Source organism: Aotus nancymaae, unplaced genomic scaffold (genome assembly GCF_030222135.1).
Source record: "Aotus nancymaae isolate 86718 unplaced genomic scaffold, 86718_ANA_hifiasm-v0.15.2.pri h1tg000029l, whole genome shotgun sequence".
Lineage (NCBI taxonomy): Eukaryota > Metazoa > Chordata > Mammalia > Primates > Aotidae > Aotus > Aotus nancymaae.
In genome coordinates, this window is record NW_026988442.1 from 73,908,159 (window position 1) to 73,932,517 (window position 24,359).

At 34.4% G+C, this 24,359-nt stretch overlaps 1 pseudogene; it reads left to right on the forward strand.

Annotated features, from left to right (window-relative positions):
* The window catches only part of LOC105723647 (small ribosomal subunit protein eS4, X isoform-like), a 612,439-nt pseudogene extending 593,466 nt beyond the window's left edge, over positions 1-18,973 (forward strand).
* Positions 18,974-24,359: the final 5,386 nt, after the last annotated feature.

Sequence of the window (24,359 nt, forward strand, 5' to 3'; positions counted from 1 at the left end):
GTCCAGATTCGGATACCTGACTGACAAATTAACACCTCTCCTGGGATATCTGAGAAGCATTCTGAATTTAACCACTCCAAATAGAAACTCTGATTCCTCCCTGCTCAAATATGATGCTTCCCCTCACTTCCAATCTTAGTGGAAATATCATCTCTAACTACCCAGCGGCTCAGGCCCTCAATCTAAAAATCAGCCTGGATTCCCTATTTCTCACACACTCCACGTCCATTCCATGGGCAAAGCCTGTCAGCTTTATCTTCACAATGCATTCTAAATCAAGTTCTTACCTTTTTTGTAGCTACTACCCCAGGTCATGCTTCCATTATCTCCCTTCTAAATTACTGCAGTCACATCTGACTGTTCCCCTACTTCCATTACTATTTTTTTCACCACCTCAATCCCAGGCTATTTTCCAAAAAGAAGCCAGAATGATTCTTTCAAAAACATAGATCAGGTCACATCATTTCCTGCTCAGATTCTACAACAGATTTTCATCACATGAAACAAATCCATAAGTTTTCACCATTATCTCCCAGCTCACAGGGAATCTATGCCCTGCTTAGCTTTTGTGTCCGTTACGTACAACTTTTCCCTCTACCAGTCTATATCACTTTTGCACTATTTTTCTTGCTGTTTATTAAACCTCCCAGCTCTTGCTGCCTTAAGGCTTCTGATTGGCCATTCCTTCTTGCCCCAGATATTGGTGTGGTTCTTTCATCACTTCTTTCACTTCTGAGCCTTCTCTCTGACAACAATACTCTCTGCACACACACATTGTGTTATTCTATATTGAACCGTGCTTTATTTTTCCACATAGCCCTTATCACAAGCTAACACTATACTATGCACTTGCTTCTTAACTTGCTTACTGTTTTCTTGATTAGAATGGACACTGCACAGGGGCAGAGATTTTGCCTATTTTGCTCCTTCTTGTATTCAAAACATTTTTTAAAGAGCTTGGCATACAGTAGGTTCTAAAAATATATGTTGAATTTTAACTTTATGCTTTTAATATTTTTTCTAAAATAGGTTTTTATGCTCTGTAAATTCTTAGATTATGCTGAACACAACTGTCTTTAAGCTTTGCGGCATTTGTTAGAAATGCTAGTTGTGCTGATCTGTTAGAAAGTACAGATATAAGAAACGTATGATGGAAGTGTGGGAAGCTACAGTTGAATATAGCTTTAGTTCTCATTTTGAACCTCAATGTAACAGCCATAGTACATTAATGGCCTCCTAATTTTTCCAAAGCATTACTGATTACATTAGTCATGTTTTTCTTTCATATCTCTTACATCGTATTCCATGAAATAAATACATTTTTGCTTTTTTCTCCCCTTTCTTCCTGTTGAATGTTTATTCACACTTCAAAATGTAGGTAAAATGTTAGCTTCGTCAGCACTCACAGCTGTAACTTTTTCCTCCTCTTCCAATATATAGCTAATTATATACAATCTTACTATAGAATTTATTATGTTATTTCAATCTGATTATTAAATAAACTAGATTTAGTGAGATGCAAGCAGAAAAAACAGCTACTCATTTTATCCACTAACTTTCAAATTCCCACACCCAGATGTTAGTTTCAGAAGATCATATAATTTGTTGTTATGTTCAGGTACTGAGTGTCTCATCTTTAAGTAATGAAAAAGCATTATCTGACACCGTTTTAAAACTATATCTGTAAGTACCAAGAATTCAATAGCCAAGATAACTTTGAAAAAGAACAAAGTTTGAGGATTTAAATGATTAAATATCAAAACTTACTATAAAACTAAAGTAAATCAAACAGTAAGGTATTAGAACAAGCATGGACAAACAGAATAACAAAACAGAGAACAGACCTTCCTATATATAGTCACCTGATTTTTGACAAAAGCACTATTACAATTTAACGTGTAGAATAGCCTTTACAATAAAAGGTGCTGGATCAATTGGATATCTATGAGGAAAAATTTATTTTGACCCCTCCTCATATCCTATACAAAAGCTAGTTTGTGATTTGCCAAATCACATCAACGGTCTCTGAGACCTTGGTGAGTAATGTAAAATAATGTAGGCTCTTAGAACATAGGACATTATTTTTATAATGTTGGGACAGGCAACGATTTTCCAAACTGTACACAAATATAACTAAATATAATTGATAAAACAAACTTACATAAAATTAACAATTTCTGTTTATCAAAAGGCACCATTTAGAGAGTGAAAAGCCCAGCCACACACTGGGGAAAATTACTATATATATATATATATATATATAAAAAACTAAAGATTCATATTCTGAATATATAAAAAGAAGCAACTCACTAAAATGATCAAAAGACTAGAACAGGAACTAAACACATACGCATACACACACGCACAGTCAATACAAATATGAAAACATCCTAATTACTAATACTAATTACTTATTAGGGAAATGCAATGAGACACCACTACACAGTGACTCAAACTTAAAAAGACTATTCAATATAAAATTTAATAAGTGAGGAATTGAAGCAACTGGAACCCTCATACTCTGCTGATCACAGTGTAAAGTTTTACATACACTTAGGAAAATTGTTTAGCAGGATCTACTTGCTTCAGTGTTCACTGGGCGGTCAGGTTGTGCTGCAGTAGACTATCACGTGAATGTCGTCAAAGTTAACAGGCAAAGAAGCGCCACCTAGTGACAGAGCAGACAACATGCCCAGCAGGCTCAAGTGGTACAGTATCTACTTACACCAAAATGAGAGAGAGAGTGTATATAAATTCCAGTCCCCCACAGGCAGCAGGTCCACTCGAAAGCCAAGGTGGGCAGTATGGCTGCAGGCATCCCACTTTATGCTGCTGTAGAAGACCCCCTCAATATCCACCTTTCTCATTCCCTCCCCTAGTCGTGGGATCTGAAATATGAATAGCTGGGGAGAACCATTGATACACCCACTTAATCAGAACAAAGGCGTGCACACACTGAGTCTGAAGCACGGAAAGATAGTCCCACACAAGGTGACCAGCCCAGCTCAGGCTGTGAGGACTCTATCTCTTGGTAAGGAAGTGTTCCAGGCCCAAGCCCATTCTCCTGTAGGTGAGTGGGGGGTGGGTATGAGACTGCCTTTCCCTACATTACACATTCAATGTGATCTCCCGTGACCAGTAAATCCACTCCCATGAACTTTGCCTGTGAGAAACACACGTATAAATATGTTCATGGTAGTTTAATCCCTAATAGTCAAAGCCTGAAAACAACCTATCCATCACTAGTGGAATGGATAAAGCAGTGCTGATACATTCCCACCACAGAAATCTATACAGCTATAACAACACACTGCTGACCACACAAACCCCAGCATGACGCTCACAGACATAATGTAGAGAAAGAAGCCAGACACAAAAGATTTCATAATGCATAATTCCGTTTATGGAGAGTTCAAAAAGAGTTAGCAATCTAAGATGACAGAAGTCAGGATAGTTTTTTTCCTGAGAAGTTCTGGCTAGGGTTTACACAAGGGTAGAGAAAAGTAAAAAGTCATCCAGCTGTACATTTAGAATTCTTGACTATGCGTTGTATGTTGCTTAAATGTTTAAATGTACTTTTGGTAGAGCATTCTGGGTCTTGTGCAGAGAAATAACTTTTTGTGTCTTTCTTCAAATAATAGAGACATTTAAAGTTATATTGTTCTGAGTAAAATTTGACTATTTACAAATTTTGGGAAAAATAATTATGTGACCATTTTAATTTTTAGAGTAATACGGCATTGCATCCCTTATTTCTTACTTGATGTTTTAAAATTTTTAAAAATATTTCACTGAAATATTTTGGAGCTAAAATACTTTGGATTTGTTTTTTTCTATGTGTTGTTATCTATCTCTCAGTTTATTTCAAAATGGCCTGGGAATGTTGGCACTAAAATTTCATGACAGAGTTTTCTGTATGGTTTAGTATGTCAATTTCTATCAAAGCTCCATTAGAAAAAACATTTGTACATCTTTTATAAGATTTTGTATAAGATGAATGCTATTGATTATATTATTTAAATATGCTATATTCATGTTTTCCTTTGGTTTAAATTGTTTGCAAATGACTTAAGAATATATGTTAAAATTATTTCCTAAAAATTTTATTTTGTTTTACATATTGCAATGCCATGTTATTATATGGCTAAGTGTTTACAAACAATTGAATTGTCCATGAAAAATTTCATATCCAATTAATTGTTTGGCCTTAAGTTCTCTTCATCATACATTAATATCATTGTTCCTTTGCTCTATTAATGCATGTAGGTGCCCATACTGCACCAGCCCAGAATATCAGAGGATCAATTAATTGCTTTAAATAATATGTAAAACAAAACACTTGCATGGATGTACCTGGGCTATTTTTCTCACTCCAGGCATTGCTATATTATAATGATGAGAAGTTTGATTGTGAATAAAGAATCAAGTAAAATTAGTTAATTGGATGAAAAGACACTTAACAGTATTCTGTTGAGAGAGACAACATAACAAGTTTTATATCAAATGACTGCAAAAGAAAGAATATTTAATGTTCTAGGCTTTTTGGCTGAAGTTCTTTTTTTTCAATACTTTGTATTTAACTTTCTCTTTTATCATGTTAAAGGTTTACCATATGACTTTTATCAAAGTCATATCAATAACATGCTATAAGTTTATGACCCCATACAAAATAGACATTTGGATAGGCTGCAAAGCCTTATTCTTTATGAGAACTAATGTCCTGAATGACAGGGCTTGGTTCCATTTCCATTAGCCGTGGCTGCTTTCACACTTGCTCCAACCTGTGTCATTTATGTTCTTTCTCTTGAAATACAGACTTTTCTTTAGATTTATTTTATTAGGTTGGTACAAAAGTAAGTGTGGTTTTGCCACTGAAAGTAATGGCAAAACCACAATTACTTTTCCACCAACCTAATAATTATGATCTTATAATTATTCTAAAACAGATTATAGCTATACATAATACAAGTTTCTTATTTTGAATGACACAAACTTCTCATGTTTATGGTTGTAACATGGTTTCTATGAGATCATTCTCGGTCTTTATTCGAACACTTGCATCCCAGAAAATAAAGAATGGAAACATTTAGATCAATTACATTGTTATGATGCCAAATGACAAATCCTTTTTTTTTTTTTTTTTTTTTTTTTTTTTTGCGATTCATAAATGGTAAGACTTGGTTAGGGGAAGTATTATGCACTGTGCTGAAGTTATATTATTCATGTTGGTTGTTAAAAATCAGATTAGCTGGAGTGCTGCTTTATTTCTGTAAGACTTTGGATAACAGTGGCTGACCCTCTGCTTCCCACCAAATATATACACACAGAATCCTTTAACCCACAGTAAGTGCAAGCTAAAACTGAGTACCCTGGATGACACTGTGTGTACTAGCACATTAATACTACTCTAAGAACTGGAAAGATTAATGTTTACTTCTCGTCTACTCTCCTTGTGCCTGACACCTTCCTTCTGAACTTGACAATGGTGCTAGATTCTGCCAGATATTTATCAGACTTTGACTTTGTTCTTGATGTCTTAGCTGTTGGTTAGCCTACCTTTCATTCTGATCAAACTTCTTATACTGTATCTTGCAAAGATTCCATACAACTTCTGGCATGTAACCAGTACTCATCCTCAATTTCCAATGTGGTATAAATATTTTGCTGTGGATTTCATGGAGTTGAAAAGATAGTGAGGAAAGAGGTTAAATGTGCAAGCTCAACTTCTCGTATTATATTGAAATATGTCATTTAGCTGATTTAGACTTTTTAATTAACCATATTAACCTTTCAATGAATTGGCAATGTAATTATTGGAGGTTTATTTCCCTGAGATAAAGACAAACAGACCTATTAATAACTTTCTACATGACCTTATACAAAACACTTAATCTGGGTTTCAAGTTTCTCACATGAAATCTGAGATAAAAACGGTTGATTTCTAAAGTTTTTGTCACTTCTCTAATTTCATGACTGTGGTTTTTAACAGTGCAATTAACTGAAGCCGTTCACTAGGACTGCATTACACTGCTGTTTGAGGAGTTAACCCTCACATATAAAGCTGTTCCTAAATAAAAAGGGAGTGTCATTCCCTCTGGATTCTGAGAGAACTGCAGTAATAACAAACAACCTATGTGTACCTGGTTTACTTATCTATCACATGGTAATTGTCCATTTACAGTACTGATGGTGTAGATATTTTAAGGACCATTTCTCCTTAATGCTCTTGATGAAAAATGTCATGCTCCATTACTTGGCATTTAGAACTAATGTCTGTTACTTTGTGCCTGTTGCCAGCCAGCTACCACTTCCAGAACACAGACAACGGCAAGGGGCATCTTTTGAGATCTTTTACAAGATATTAAAGATCAAGACAGGTTACATTCATAAAGTCCTTTGTCCCTGTTAATTCTTTTAAAAAATTTAGTCAAATTACATCTGATAAGAAGGAAAATGCTTTTTGGGAAGCTGTATTTGCACTAAGGAAATAGCAAACAACTACCTCCCTTTTATACTGCCTTTTTAAAAAGGGAGGTAGTTGTATTAGTCTGTTCTCATGCTGCTTATAAAGACATACCCGAGACTGGGTAATATATAAAAGAAAGAGGTTTAATTGACTCACAGTTCCAGATGGCTAGGGAAGCCTCACAATCATGGCAGAAGGTGAACGAGGAGCAAAGTAACATCTTATATGGTGGCAGGTGAGAGAGCTTGTGTGGGGGAACTCCCTTTTTAAAACCATCAGATCTCATTCACTATCATGAGAACAGCATGAGAAAAATACACTCCCATGATTCAGTTACCTCCTACCATGTTCTCCCGCCGCACATGGGGATTATTACAATTCAGGGTGAGATTTGGGTGGTGACAGAGAGTCAAAACATCTTGGTAGTACTAACACTTTCTCAACAGTTATTAGTTCATTCATTGCTTCATGCCATTATAAGTCATTCAAAATTCTCAGAGGCTTAAAACATTCCTTGGATTTGTTTCCAAGATGATGGGATCAATTATATTAATTAAATTGAGCAGCTAATTTATTCAAATGTCTTAGTAATCCAGTATCCAAGAAGTTTGTTGTTTTTATTGTGGTTTGAAATACATTTGACTAAAAGAGATCACAGGTGTTACCTTGAACATCCGCTAGACCAGTGTAGCGAATCCTAGAATATCCAGTACAGGGGTCATCTTGCAACAGGCCAGGTCTCACCAACACAGGCCTCCGTACAATTGTTTCAGCACTGACTGAGTGGTTAAGTTAAATATTAAAAGCTGATAGAGCCAGTGGCCTTATACAAATGCTGGAATATAACAAAAGCCCACCAAGAGTTTCATCTAGGTTTTTCCTGGGCCTTGAAGCATAACAAAATATTGAAGGAATTCTTAACAGAACCCATTTAGGATTTAAAAAGATTTACTGGGGGTCTGAAGAAACTCCCCAGAACCCCACAGACCAGTTTATTAGAGGTCTGAAGGAACTCCCCAAATGCCCATGATTTAGCAAAAGACAAGATAAGGGTAATCACCTCAGCACCTGGACCCACTTAGATTAAGTAAATTTACTAAGGCTCCAGAGGAAGGTGTTCACAACTCAGATTTTAGTTATAGATTAGAAGAAGTTAATCACTTACGTCTTTAAATGAATGCACACTTACATGTAGAAATATAGCTTAGAAGGTACATAAGCTCTGGAAAACTGTAATTTTGAGTTAATCTGGCGATAATTTCCAGGCCTTATCCCTGTACCCGGTTACAGAAATAAACTCCCGTCTTTCCCAGTTCATCTGCATCTCATTATTGGGCCAGGAGAATAAGCACACCAACTCTGGGTTTGGTCCAGGAACAGTCTTGCCTCAGTTGAACATATCTTGTTACAAAGAAAGGTCCATTACCAACATAGGTGTTTCTCTTTTTGAACAACTCTTTTAAAGGTTAGGTTTACTAATGTCCTCTTGGTTCTACCAATTTGTCCTAATTTTTCACCCATATCCTCATTCACAACCTCATTGTTCATCCCTATACCTGCGTAGAGAAATGAAATATTTTCTTCTTTTTTTCAGGCATGTAGTCATCCAACAAGTTGATTATTGTATATATAAAGTATATGTGTGTATGTGTTTAATGCACACTACATATTAGGTACCATGCTAGTTACTAGAATGAAATAGTGATTGGTATAAATTTGGTGGCAGCCCTCAGAGAATTTACTGGGAAGGAATACCATGGACAAATGAGCTGTCCATTCCAATATATAGTCAGTGTTTCCATATTTGAATACAAGATTTGAAGATTAACTTTGCATCTAATAACCTTATGTGTGTTCAACTTTTCCCATGCCTCAAATTAATCGTTTTAGTTTTATATTTGTACAGTATTTAAGATATATATCATTGCAACTATGCAGTGCTTAATAGAGTAACAATTATAAACCAGGTTTATAATAAGCATGCCATGTTAATAGCACACCAATGTATATTACTGCCTTGATCTCATTTTTAAGTATGAAGAGGCTGAGATTTATCTAAGTGACTTATTTAAAGTTGTAGAATTAGTAAGTGGAAGACTTAGAACTAAGACCCAGTTCTTCAGTGCTTAGCGCTCTGCTGAGTATTAGCCAGGGGAGAGGAATCTTCAGTTTGGCATGGAGGAGAGGTATTCCCTACCTTTGAATAAATCCTGTAAAGTGATAACAAACAGCACAAATGGCAAGCAGCTCCAACAATGGAGTAGACATTTAGAAAGGGCTTTCTCTATTTGCATATTTAAAAGATAAATTATCATAGAAAACTGATTTTAGTTGATGCTCAAATAATAGTGATATGATGGTTAGAAACACAGCCCTCCAATTTTAGATTTGAACAATTTCAAATATATTTGTAAGAGACAAAGACACTTTTATAAATAGCCCTGGGAAGAAGTATTGAGAATTTCTACCTTTACTGTTCCAGTGGACTTCAGGCTTCGCCCAGTCAGTTGAGCCTACTGTAAATAACTACAAAGACAGCTGTAAAGTAAATACCAGGAAACATCAGAGCACGTCAGGCTTCATAGTCTCAGAATGTTATCTTGACTCATTTGGAGAGAGAGTTATAGCTAGTGAATATACACCATCCTGAAACTTTGCTCATCAATGACAGGAGAGGCAGAAGTAAGCCTCTGAGTCCTGGGGCATTCATCTGTACAGAGCTCTCTGTCAAACTTTTGCTATAATGAATATAATTCATCAATAAGATTTGTAAAAATTTTATATAGTTACATAGACTGTTCTCGTGTTGTGGAAACATCTGCTTAGAACCTCAGAAATTAAGGCATTTAAGCTTTTCTTTCTTAAATAGGCCTTAATAACAACAGGCAGAATTCATATTTAATTGTGAAGACTTAGTTATTGTTATTTCTAGTTAACTTCAATTTTATTAAAGTTATAAAATACGAATCCATGTGTACATGCGCGCACACACACACACAGTTTTTAAAAGACTTACCAATTCCAATAGTGAGAAACAAATCACAGAACTCTTTTAACATGTTCATGGCTACATTGATTCTTTAAAGTTTATGTTTTCAGGTACATTCAATTTACAGATGGCTATAAAATTGACTTAAGTGTGATACGTAAAGCAATTTTAGAAAACTTGAGAGCAGCAGTATCGTTCAGTGATTAAAACAAATATTAAATAAAATGTCTCTAATTACATCTACATTCTTCTGTATTTCTGCCTATAAAACTGGGTAGAGAAGGAAGGTGGAACTTGTTTTAGTGGGAGAGCAAAGGACTTCCGAGCCCTCATAAAGACATAATAATAAAATATGTGAGAATACATGATATAGTTGTCCTATCATATGACACATAATGCAAGTCACACTATCTCATACATGGCTCATATGCATGGTTTACTTTTACCAAAAGAATAAGCCTTATTATTTTTCCCAGCAAGAGTCAGCAAATATCCTATGGTTATGATTCGTTTTCTTTATGCATGAACTACTAAATAACACTTTGCAGTTGAATGACAATTTACACTCCTGTTGGCAACAAAAGACCAACATCCACATAGAAATGGCATTTTTATTTATAATGACATATTTATTTGGTGTCACTGGACTTTGATCAACATCATTTTCTCAAAACATAGAACCCCTTTTTTGTGGCTAAAAGAACAACTTATATCAAGGCAAGTCTTCTAACTCCTAATATCAGAATTTGATTACATGTTCCTGAATTTCTAACTTTCTTCTTCCTTTGTGAGATCAAAATTATCTGTAAATTAGAGTGTTTTAAAATCAAAAACAGTTGCTAAATAAAAGGGGTAATGAAAGTGATGTGTTTATCAAGCTACCAAGGTTTTATTACATCAAATGTTTGTATCATTTCAATGTGAACATTTTTTTACACTTGTTTTTAAGGTCTCATTATCTGTGAGATAAGTCAGACACACATACACACACAAAAAAACAGAAACAAAACAACAACAATTAAAAAAGCCCAAAGAAGTAAATGAATTCAAGAACTCACGGAGGGTTTATCAGTCTGAGGCACAGTAATAGGCTTTTGCTTAATCTCACGATTGCATGGGTTTAGCTCTTTCTGCCTGTAAACGTTAGAAAGATTTTAGCCACAAATAAATGAAAACTTGAGTTATAGAAGTTCAAATGAATCTGGGTGTATTTTTCTCAAATCTTTTTTTTTTTTAAGTCTTGAGTAAAGCAGCTTTAGTGTTGGTTTAACAGCTTGAGAGTATGGATAATGTCTCTGAGATTCCTTGGGCCTTTCCTTCATCCTCACTACCCTGTGGTCCAGGATATCTACCCACATCCAGTTATCTTACCTGCATTCAAAGCAATAACAAAAGGACAGGGAACCCAGATGGGAAGCCTGCTGTCTCTCAGGAAATCAAATGTATTTTTATTTTAACTGCCAGTGTCTTGTATGGCTACTTTATCTAGCAAAAAGGTATTGAGATTTTCTAGCATCTAAATGCAGAGGTGAGCAAAAGAGAGAGGAATTGAGAATAAATGTTGGATTTGCAAACCCACAGTGCCTACCATAACTGTTGATTCTCAATCTTTTTTGAACAAAAAGCCACACAATAACTACCTGCTAAAAACACTCTATAGACTTCCAATTCAGAGGAAAAACAATTTGAATTCATAATCTTACTTTACTGAACAGACAAGGTTTTATAATTGATTATATTTCTAGCACATATACTGGTTGGATTTATGACATTATTCTATCTGTTTACATAACTTCCCCCCTCCAGGTCTTTAATAAAACATTACTTTCTCAGTGAGACCTTCTATGGCTAGACTGTCTAAATGCATAACAAACATCCTCCAACCATAACTTTCCCAATGCTCTCTATTGATTTATTTGTTTGTAGCACTTAATACTATATATTTCATGTATTTATCTTGTTTGGGTTTCCTCTCACAGTAGAAAGCATTTTGATAAAGGCAAACTTTTATCTGTTTGCTCGATGTCTATATACCCTCCACCTGGTACAGTGCCTGCTGCATTGTAAGGATTCAATAAAAACACATTACAGAAGCCAATGAATGAATGCCACCACTGAGTTCAGAGAGAACTTTCCAATTAGTCAATAGATTTGTTTAAGCTAGGAGTTTGATTCTACTCACATTGTTGAAGATGAAATAAAATTATGTATTTATTGAAACTGCAGCATATTTGAACAAATTAAACACATAATTTGAGATTTACCTGGGTTTCAGAGAGTATCAGTTGACCATCTTGAAAACAGGTAGATTTGTTTTTCTAACCAATGTTATCGTAAATTTCTGTTGGACTCCATCATTCTGAAAAAACAAGTTTCATTTTTTTCTGCTCAGTGAATCTGGATAGAGAGAAAGACAAGTGGAATAAAGTTGTATAGATCCAGAGATATCAAGAAGGATGTACAATATGCAATTCATTAGAAATGTGGAATATAGTATAAGAAAAATTAAAATTATTTTCAATTTATTTACCTTCAGTTTAAGGCAATTCCCCCTAAAAATAACAATAGGTTTAACTTTTCAAAGCCCTTTAAAGTGTTACCTTATTTCTATAACTTGTGTATGGCTAAGCAGATGTCTGTTCCTCTGTTACACCACTATGAACCTGTCTCCCCTAGGGACTGTAGTGCCTTGAAGGTAGGGACTGCGTCTTTTTCATTTTTATGCCATTTAGTTAAAACATTCACTTTGTTAAAATATATACTTATATATCCAGAAAGTGGCTGTTAATTGATTATCTATTGGACTTTTAAAGATCAAAAGAGATCTATTTCTCTTATCCCATTTTGTTATGTGCAAACTTGACAGGAAGGAAACTAAACAAACCTAGCAAACTGAAAGCTCTCGATATGGAGTCTGTGAAAAGTATGACCTATTTTTGTTGTCGATAACTAGATTTTATTGAAGATCTAAAAGGTCATAGGACAATATTAGGTACTTGGGATATAATTTAGACATTAGCTATTCTCTGTGTTTTCAAGAGATGCACAGTTATTGACTACTTATAACTTGACAAATGGACCACCCCTCAAAAAAGTCAGGGGCCTATTTTCTAATACAGAAATGTATTACACCTTGAGTAGAAATGCTTTTACTTTCTGCTTGGCTAATATTGCTTTCATGACTCTAAAATTTGATTCATTTTGCTAATATACTTGATGTTATATGTTAACACTTTAGCCTTGTAAATTTTACAGAAACAATAGTTTGAATTATTGTCTCATGGAAAGAAATGCAAGCACTTTAAAATGTGCACCCCCTTAACTCAAATTTTATTATTAAAATTCCGTGAAGCTTCTTCATGATCCTCTCAGTTATCTTAAATACTAACTGCTTACTACTCTTAGCTTCTTAGGAAGAAAACCAACTGGATATTGCTGAATTTTTTGGAGGCATGCCATTGAAATGATTGTAAAGATATGTTCAAACAAGGGCCTCCAAGGTCAGGTTTATGCTTATTTTATAAATTTGTTTCAGTGATCACAGTCTGCTCTCTGGGTCATATAATGGATTAAGGGATTATCTCCCCTCTGGCCTATGTACCTGGTAGGCTGCCACCCACTAAATTTATATCATAATGAAATCTATGCCACTGTAGGATGACTATAGTTAACCATAGTGTATCGTATAGTTTCAAATAGCTAGGAGGAGGATACGGAATGTTCCCAACACAAATAAATGATACAGCTTTGAGATAATGGATATGATAATTACCCTCATCTAATCACTATACATTATAGGTATCCAAACATTACTATGAAACCCATGAATATGTATGAATATGGCCATTATTATTCATCAATTAAAAAAAATTAAGCCAAAAAAATTAAAAAATATATATTTTTAAAAGAAATGATAAGTTTGAATTGTGAGCCAGTCTATATTCTAATATATGAAGGGGTCCTTTTAGAGAGTGTTGTTGGGTGGTTGGATGAACTAGTATTGTACAATTTGACATAAATTGACATGAATTTCATGGTTTCATGCTTCTGTTGGACCTATTTTCAGGGTAGTTTTTCACAGAGCTACTGTAATTAGCATGAAAAGAACATAAAATCTCTTTATAGTGAAGTTTTAGTTCAGTCAGTTAGATTAGTCTCAGCCCCAAGAGCAAGAGATTCTTTTGAAGACAGGTCATCTTTTAAAAGATATTGAAAACAAACCCGGAGGAGAAACTCATGTTTAGCCTAGGTGATAAGCCTTTCTCATAGATATACCACAGATACACACATTTACAGGCATTTCATGGCATATAAGAAAGTGTGTATTTCTGTAATTCATAGACTAGCACGAATCAATTAGTAAAATAAAGATAATATCAAAACATAAAAATTAAGTTGATTATGTATATTTAGAGTACATAGACACGCACAGATCTTAACACTGAATAACTAACTATATAGAGATAAAGGAACTTCTTACAATTTGCTTATCAGTTTTACTTCCAAGAGACAACTCATTTACTGTATGTTAACATATGACAAAGCCTGATGTCCAAGAAGAGGAAGACTATAAAAACTTTTGCCTGTTTACTGTCATCATCATCACTACACTACGAATGGACTGACACTGAATATTACTTAGAATTTCAATTTCATGAGTTACTTGTAAATATCATACATAATTTCTTAAACATATTTGCCTTCATATAAATATGTAACAAATGATATATAGCATATTTAATATTTGGGGTGAAGTATTAACAAATTATTTTACTGACTATAAACAGATTACAAAATACTTTTATGGAATATTCTCTAGGTGCAATTGATTATGTAGAACAAGTTAACATTCTTAATAACACCAGATAAATTGTACCGACTTCAAATAACTTCAGACAGAGAAGAGTTCGGAGCATTGTATAATTCTTATCTTCTGTAAGGCAACCATGTCTATGAATGCAATTTTTTAAAAATATGTTAGGTAAAAACTTGAGAATTAAAAATGACTATTTATAGTCACAGTAAAATCCCAACATTACACTGTGATTGAAGGGCAGAAATTGAATTTTATGAAAATGTGCAATTCAATTATTGTGAGGTTAATGAATTAAATTAATTGGTTCAAGTCCATGCATTTAGTCAGAATGAGGCCCAGTGGTTTGGCTGTGTGAGCTAAATCCCATTAACTGGTTTGGGCTGTAGTTTGGCACCACCTGGTGGCTGTTTTCCACTTTGAGTTAAATACTGATGAGGATGATTTGAGGTCTTGTGGATGTATGGTAGACCCTGACCCTGGATGTTTCCCTTCCTGACTTCATTTCTGTGAACTCTCTGTCTACTCTTTTCCACCTCCATAAATACGTAGAACTATAAACTTCTCTGACACTTGATGAGGAATAGAAGGCCATTATCAACTGTATTACATACAAATTTATGTTATCAATTGTGGCATGCTGACACAAGTTTTAATATTTTAGAGTTTCGAATTAATATTCAATTTTACTAAAAGATTGGTTTTCCTTAGACCTTTTAGTTCATCTATGTTTTATTAACTTATAAGTAATATTTAGATAAAAATGAGGAGTCTATTTCATTTTATTTAAAATTAATGTTTAATCCAAGTTAAGCACTTAATGTTTCCTAACCAGTAGTTCTTGCTTACAAACTTAATGAAGTACATTCTCTTAAGCATACTAAACTAAATTTATAAATTAAATAAATATATTTTTAAACATGATATGAAATGTTATTAATCTAATACATAAATTAATATAAGCCAGGGACTGAGTTCCCATAAATATTCCAATTAAGTTTATAAAAAATTTTATTTTCTCACAGCTAAAAACCACAAGAATTTGATTAATATATCAAATTCTTTTTATTACAAGTATTTTAAATCATATACACAGATTCCAAATTTAACATAAAATATTAATACTTTATGTTTGATTAACTGTTATATCTACACATATTTCCTTGCCAGCCCACTGCTCCAGAAAGTTCTCCACTAAGTAATCTCATTTAAGTCTTCTCAAGAATGGCCTGATTGGCTGATGTGACTGGTTTAGAATATGGGAGTCTAATATGGTGCTTATCAGTTTGAGCTTGAAATAAGGGCACAAATTCTACCATAATAATTTTCAGAAGTCTTTCTTATAATCCCTACACCTTCATGGTTTTCACCTGGAATTTGGCTTTGCATTCTGTCTCCCAATCCAATGCTCTGTAACCTCGTTTAAGTTTTCAGGGTGATTTTGGCAGACGCAATTTTGCCCTCAACCTCAGGTTCTTGAATTTTCCGTTAATATCTGTCTCACTAGCGGCAGCTCATGTTAGTGATATGCTGTTCTCTCTGGCAGCCTTTTTATACTTTTCTTGCTCTTCACTGGCCACAAATGTGTGGGACTATCAACTTCGTTGAATATATATTTAAAGAATGACTTTTGAACGAATCTAAGGAAGACATATTATCTATTTGACACAGATAGTTCAAAATACATTTATTCAGTATTTTGCTTTAACATGATTCACTTTGAGACTGAGGCAGTTACTCCCATACACCCAAATTTATGTAACAATACATATAGACATCAACAAATTGTTTTTAGTTGAGACCCCGAATGCAAAATTTTATGAATAAACTAGAAAAGACATCTCTCCTCACTCGCACACCCCACACAATCAGATGTCTCCAACTTGAGAGTTAATTACAATGTCACAAAGGCAGTTATGTATTTCCTAGTTTGGAACACATTCCCTTCTTACACCCTATAGCCAAGCTATTGGTATAACCAGGTTATTGTTCCTCCAAAGAAGTGAGATTGCTGTTCTAACTCCTCTTATTCCTCTTATCTCCCCCAGAAGGAATTGCAGAATAATGATGTATATGACCATTTATTTTTAATTGTTTGGGCTACATAGAAATATTTGTTAATATGCATTTTATAAATAGATATGTATATATACCTGCATCAAAAAATCTACCAAACAAATTTTTTAGGCAAAAAGTAAGTCATATATTCTTCCTTAAGGCAGAGTGTCAAGGAATGCAGCAAAGTTGGGAATATTTGCCTTACAAACAATGAAGCCATAGTCTCTTAAACCATACTCATTCCATAAAAAAAAAAAACCATGGCAGACATCACATCCCATTTGAGTTTGTACTGAAGGATTATAAAATCAATGCTGACATTACAGATCTTCATTCATCTGTATGCTGCCATTTAAGGTACCATTGAGGAAAAAAAAATGAAAGCAAAACATAAGAATATGCTGTGAAAGCTTATCTATGCTCTGATTTTCTTTGTAAAAACTCCCTTTCTGCGTGCCTATAGTCCCAGCTACTAGGGAGGCTGAGGCAGGAGAATCGCTTGAATCTGGGAGGAGGAGGTTGCAGTGAGCCGAGATCTCGCCATTGCACTCCAGCCTCTGACAGAGGGAGACTTCTTCTCAAAAAAAAACAAAAAAACAAAAAAAACAAAAAAACTCCCTTTCATTGATTGCAGGTGAAGTACCATGAACAAAGAAAAGTTACCCCAATTCTGAAAGACAAATTAATCTTCTGAGACAGCATTGGTTAATATTATTGTTAAAAATAACTTATCAGCAGTTTCCTTGCCTAATGCAGCCATGGCTCATGGTCCCAAGAAGCCTCTGAAGCAGGTAGCAGCTCCAAAGCACTGGATGCTGGATAAATTGGCTGGTGTGCTTGCTCCTCATCCATCCACCGGTCCCCACAAGTTGAAAGAGTGTCTCTCTCTCATCATTTTCCTAAGGAACAGACTTAAGTATTCCCTGACAGGAGATGAAGTAAAGATTTGCATTCAGTGGTTCATTAAGATTGACGGCAAGGTCCGAACTGAGATAACCTACCCTGCTGGATTTGTGGATGTCATCAGCATTAACAAGACGGGAGAGAATTTCCATCTGATCTATGACACCAAGGGTCACTTTGCTGTACATCATATTACACCTGAGGAGGCCAAGTACAAGTTGTACAAAGTGAGAAAAATCTTTGTGGGCACACAAGGACTCCCTCATCTGGTAACTCATGATGCTCTCACCATCCGCTACCCTGAGCCCCTCATCAAGGTGAATGATACCATTCAGCTGGCAAGATTACTGATTTCATCAAGTTCGACACTGGTAACTTGTGTATGGTGACTGGAGGAGTTAACCTGGGAAGAATTGATGTGACCACCAACGGAGAGAGGCACCTTGGATCTTTTGATGTGGTTCATGTGAAAGATGCCAATGGCAACAGCTTTGCCACTCAACCTTCCAACATTTTTGTTATTGGCAGGGGCAAAAAACCATGGATTTCACTTCCTCAAGTAAAGGGTATCCACCTCATTGTTGCTGAAGAGAGAGACAAAAGACTGGTGGCCAAACAGAGCAGTGGGTAAAATGGTCCCTGGGTAACGTGTTGTTAGATCTTTGTACGTAATTAAAAATAATGTGGCATGATTAATAGCAAATAAATAAATAAATAAGTAAAATAACCAATCAACCAGTTCTAGACAGCTGGTGAAGGCAGCAGCAATGTTACCAGCTGCAAACTTAAAGTCAGAAGTAACATGTCCTTAAAAAATTTGTATTAAGCAAGTAATGTTTATTTTCAAAATTAGAAAACATAGAAAATAAAAAAGTTAAGTTACTTAGTACTACTGCACAGGAAGAACTCCTATTAACCATTTGGTGTAGGTTTATATGGGCACCTTTTCTCACATAGAGGTTGACTCACAATTCTACATGGCTAAGGAGGCCTCAGAAAACTTACAATCATGGTGGAAGCCAAAGGGGAAGCAAAGACCTTCAAATTGTAGCAGGAAAGAGAGAGCTAGCAAGAGCAGGGAAAACTGCCTTATAAAATCATAAGCTCTCATGAGAACTCATTCAATATCTTAAGAACAGCATGGGGAAACACCCCATGATCCAATCACCTCCCACCGGATCCCTCCCTCAATGCATGGGGATTATAGAGATTATAATTTGACATGAGATTTGGGTGGGGACACAACCCAATCATATCAAAGGGAAATCAAAGCAGGGAAGTTAATTACAAGTCTACTTTTAGGTCAAATACCCCAGTTTCTTCTCCACATCCCCTTTCCAAATGCTTGCAATGCAGCATTTACTCCCAGGAAAAAATAACAGGGAAGGATCTTTTTGAAAGAGATAAAATTACCTGTTTTGGAATTATGATTCATAGGATAGATGTTGGCACTCTAATCTTTCTGGCATGTGCATTCCACTTAGCTTATAGTTCTATCTCCATTCTCTCACCCTAAAGTTAAGCATTTTATAATGTTTAGCCTCTCTGATCTTTCTTCAGTGCATGGGAAAAACTGCTTAGTCAAGTGAGACTCACTGCTATAGTTTGGATGTCTGTCCCTCACAAAGCTCATGCTGACATTTTAATGTTGGAGGTAGGGCATGGTCATGAAAGGTTCGGTGCCACCCTTGCAGGAATGAGTGAGTTCTCACTCTATTAGTTTCTGTGAGAGCTAGTTGTTAAAAAGAGCCTGGTACCTCCCTCCTCTCTTTCTTGCTTCCTCTCTCATCATGTGGTCTCTGCGCACACTGGCTCTTGTTTGCCTTCATCCTGATTTGAAGTAGTCAGAAGTTCTCACCAAAAGCAGATGCTGGTGTCATGCTTCTTGAACAGCCTGCAGAACCAAGAGCTAAATAAAATTTTTTATGTAATAATTTACTCAGTCTTGGGTATTCTTCTATAGCAATGCAAAACTGACTAAGACATTCACATATGCAAAAGAAGAAGAAACCACAGCAATCTCCTAGAAAAATTAACCCAGAAGTATGGCTTACTTTATATATGAAGCTGACTGAGATCTTGAAATAATAGGATACAATACATTTTTAAGTTCAATATGCATTACTAACATTCTATCTCTATTTTGTGCCTGGATGATCAATAAAACACAAAATAAATCCCTGATTTGTAGTGTTTGCCTCCTTCTGTGATGTAAGTACTTTTATTCTTAGAGATCTCAAATGACCATTATGACATCTTTGAACACAGAATTGGGAAGAAATGCACAGAAGTACGTCATTATATCGTATTTACAATATAGAAAGAATAGGAGTAAATAACTTCAAGATCATCAGTAAAATGTAGTAAAATGATTAAGAAGTAATGAATATCTTTATTTCTAATGTATTTTATTTATTTTTAAGTGCATGTAATATAATATTTAATAATGACCCTATTTAACAACTAGTTCAAACAATCACTGATAATTTAACAGTGAGCTTTTGTGAACCGTTATAAGCCAGTTTCCCTACACCGTTGCACATTAGGGATTTCACTCCTGCTGGTAGCTGTTTCAGAACTATTCTCCTTCAACCACTTTGAATACTTTAACTTGCATTTTGTCTTTACTTTTTCATTTCAACTGTTTATTAGCCACCCATTGATAGACATTCATTTTTTAAATTTATTTTTTAATTGACAAAAATTATATTAGCAAAAACAGTGATTACTTTTGCATTAACCTAATACATATTCATGCTATTTTTATATATGTATATATTGTGGTATGACTAAATAAAGCTAATTAACATATGTATTACATCATGTACTTATTTATTTGTGATGAAAACGCTTAAAATCTACTTTCTAAGCCATTTTCAAATGTGCAATATATTGTTACTAACTCTAGTCACCATGCTGTATGACAGATCTTTTGGATTTATTTTAAAATAAATAAGTTCTTCTGTCTAACTGATAGTATCTTTTGATCAATGTCTTCCCAATCCCCCCAACCTCCACCTTTTTGCCAACCCCTGGTAACCACCATTCTACCTTCTACTTCTGTGAGTTGGTCATTGTTAAGTTCCACATATATGTGAGATAATGCAGTACTGACTTGTCTTTCTATGCCCGGCTTATATCACTTAGCATAACATCCTCTAGGATCATCCATGTTGTCACAAATGACAGGATTTCCTTCTTTTAAGAATGAATAATAATTCATTGTATATATAGTATATACCAGATTTTCTTTATTCATTTATCCATTTATGGCGCTTAGGCAACTTTCATATCTTGGCTTTTATGAATAATGTTGCAATGAACATAGGAACACTGATTTTATTTCCTTTGGTCGTATATCCAGTAGTAGGATTGCTGCATTATACTCTAGTTCTATTTTTAATTTTTGGAGAAATCTCCATACAATTCCCATCTCAAAATGAAGCCCATTCTGATCACATTATTTAACACTGCAGCATATACCCATCCCTTCCCTTGCACACTTCTTTCTACTTACCATGTTCATTTTTTCTATACAGTTTCTCACCTCAAATATATTAGGCTATTTTAGTTATTTGTTCATTCATTTGTTAGTTTGTTTAAGTTTATTTATATTTTAACTCCCTATCTAAAGTATAAGTTCAATAGAAAAAGAAATCCTGTCCTTTCCGGTATTGTGGCCAATAACCTAAAACAGAAATTCCACAATTTTGACTCATGTTACTTCTTCAGTGAAGTTTTTATATTTTTCAAACATTCTTAAGTGCCACTTTAATCAATCTTCCTGTCTGTCTTTGATTCTGCTTGTAAATATCCATTGCCTACTATGTAAAAACAAATTGCTGAACAGGTTAAAAATTCAAATCATTTTTTGATGACCTTGATTAAGAAAAAATGTAGATTATTTGATTAAATTCACCTAAATTGTTCTTTAGGAGATTTTATGTGAAACAACTCTGAGTGTGTCAATACAATCTGCATTTTCAGATAGCAGTTAAAATTAATATAATCATGATCATGGCTGTTGAAATCTTGTCATCAGATTTATTATCTAAACACAGGTAAATTGATTATTCTTTATACAGAATTGCTCTTATCTAAGTTCCTAATGGCTTGACTGGATTCAATTAGACCCCATAAATGCCCATTCATGACTCAACCAGGTTCTGCATTTAAATCTGGAGCTAATACACTTTTGGGCAAAAATATTACAGTGTGACTGAGTGGTAGTGTTACATGAATCCTATATTCTTTTCATTAAGAAAGTACTTTTTAAACTATAAATGTTAATCATTAAACATTTACTTTAGAGCCTAATTCACTTTTGGAAAGAAGCACCTAACTGGTTCAGAAACAACTTGAAATATCTTTAGGATACTAAAAGTAAATATAGTCAGATAGTTACATTTACCATTAACTTCAGCAGTATACACTGAAAAGAGATAATTTATTTAACTAAAAGGTTGTATTTATTTTCTTTTTAAAAATGTACAATTCAGTGCTTTTTAGTTCCGCAACAATCACAGGGTTCTGCAACAATCATTAATATCTAACTTCAGAATATTTACATCTTCCATGAAACAAACTTTATGCCCGTTAATAGTCACTTCCAGGGAGGCTTAATACCCGTGTGATGAAATAATCTGTACGACAAACCCTCATGACCCAAGATTAGCTGTGTAACAAACCTGGACGTGTATCCTTGAACTTAAAATAAAAGTTAAAAACAAAGTCACTCTCCATGCCTTCCTTCCCCAGTCCCTTGCAAGTGTTAATCTACTTTCAGCCTCTATTGATTTGCCTATTTAGGACATTTCATATAAATTGAATCATACTACATGTGTTTTTTTTGCATCTGACTTCTTTCATTTAGCATAATATTTTCAAGATTCATCCACACTGCAGTGTGTATGAGTACTCCTTCCCTCAACTTTTAACTGTTATATAGAGATACAATTCACATACTAGACAATTCACACATTTAAAGTGTAAAATTCAATGGTGTTTAGTATATTCACAAAGTTAACTATCTACCACCAAAATAAACCTTAGAGCATTTTCATTGTCCCCAAAAGAAACACTGCTCTTCTTAGCCCTAATCCCACAATCCTTCATCCCTCTTACTCCTCCCCACTAGTCCTACACAGCTATTCATGTACTTTTTCTCTCTATAGATTTGCCTGTTCTAAACATATCGTATTACAAAATCATGTCTTTTGTGACTGGCTTCTTTCACTTAGCCTGCTTTCAAGGTTCACCTATTTTATAACAGATCTCAATTATTTATTATTTTTTATTACAAAATAGTATTCCTTTGTCTGGATATATCACATTCTATTAATTCATCAACTGACAGATGAATTTGGGTTGTTTTCACCTTTTGGCTATTATGAATAATGATGCCATGAGCATTCATGTACAAGTTTTTATGTAGTTATATGCTTTCATTTCCCTTGAATATATACTTAATTATGAAGGCTCTGGGTCATATGATACATATATGTTAACCATTTGATGAAATGATAAACCATGCCAAACAGCATGGTGCTGGTATAAAAATGGACACATAGATCAATGGAACAGAATAGAGAAGACAGAAATAGAGCCACATATTTACAACCAGCTCACCTTTGGCAAAGTTGACATGAACATACATCAGATGAAAGACACCTCAATAAATGGTGCTGGGAATATTGGAATGCCATATGCAGAATAATGAAATTGAACCCCTGTCTCTCACAATATACAAAAGATCAACTCAAGATGTATTAAAGACCTAAACATAAGACCCAAAAGTAAAAACACTCAAAAAACAAAAACAAAAACAACCCAAAAACAAAACCTGGCAAAAACTCTTCTGGACATTCCTTTCAGCAAATAATTTATGACTAAGACCTTGAAAGCACAGGCAACACAAGCAAAAACAGACAAATGGGACTTAATTAAATTAAAAAGTTTCCGAACAGCAAAATAAATCAGTAGTGTGAACAAACAACCTGCAGAATGAGGAAACAAATTGCTAACTATGCTTCCAGCAGGGACTTATATCCAGAATACACAAGGAACTCAAACAACTCAACAGCAGCAAAACACCAAAAACAACAAAAAATAATCCCATCAAAAAGTGAGCAAAAGACATGAATAGGTATTTTTTCAAAGAAAACATACAAAGGATCAGCAAGTATATGAATAAATGTTCAGCATTACTAATCATTAAATAAATGCAAATTTAAACCACAATGAGATATCATCTTATACCAGTCAGAATGGCTACTATTAGAAAGTAAAAAAATAACAGATGCTGGCAAGGATACAGAGAAAATGAAACTAATACGTTATTGGTGGGAATGCAAGTAAGTACAACCCCAAACAGTATGGCGGTTTCTCAAAGAACTAAAAATGGAACTACCATTCAATTCGGTGATTATCCTACTGGGTATCTACCTAAAGGAAAAAAAAATCAGTCTATCAAAATGATATTTGCACTCATATGTTTATAACAGCACTGGTCACAATAGCAGATAACAAATCAACCTGTGTCCACTGGTGGATGATTGGATGAAGAAAATGCAGTATACATATACAAGGAATATATTCAGCTATGAAAAATGAAATCTTATTTTTTACAGAAATATGAATGAAACTGGGGTCATTATCTTAAGTAAAACAAGTCAGAAACAAAAAGACAAATATTGCATTCTCACTCACAAGTAGGAGCTAAAATATGTGTTTACATAGACATAGATAGTAGAATGATAGACAAAGAAGACTCAGAAGAGTGAGGGGGTGTGGCAGTGGGGGTAGATATGACAACCCACTTAATGGGTGCAGTGTACATTATTAGAATGATAGATGCCCTAAAAGCCCTACTAGACTACTAAGCAATCTATGCATATAATAAAATTGAACTTGTACCCCATATATTTATACAAATTTAAAAAAACAGAAAAAATATAAATAAAATAAAAATAATAAAATTTATTTTCTTAGTTCTGGTCTTGGGGATTAACATCTTAATTTCTAATCATAGTTTGGATTAATACCAACTCAATTTCAATACTATACGAAAATTGATTCTATTTAGCAACCTTTCCTCTTTCACCTTTGTGCCATTATTGTCATACGATTTA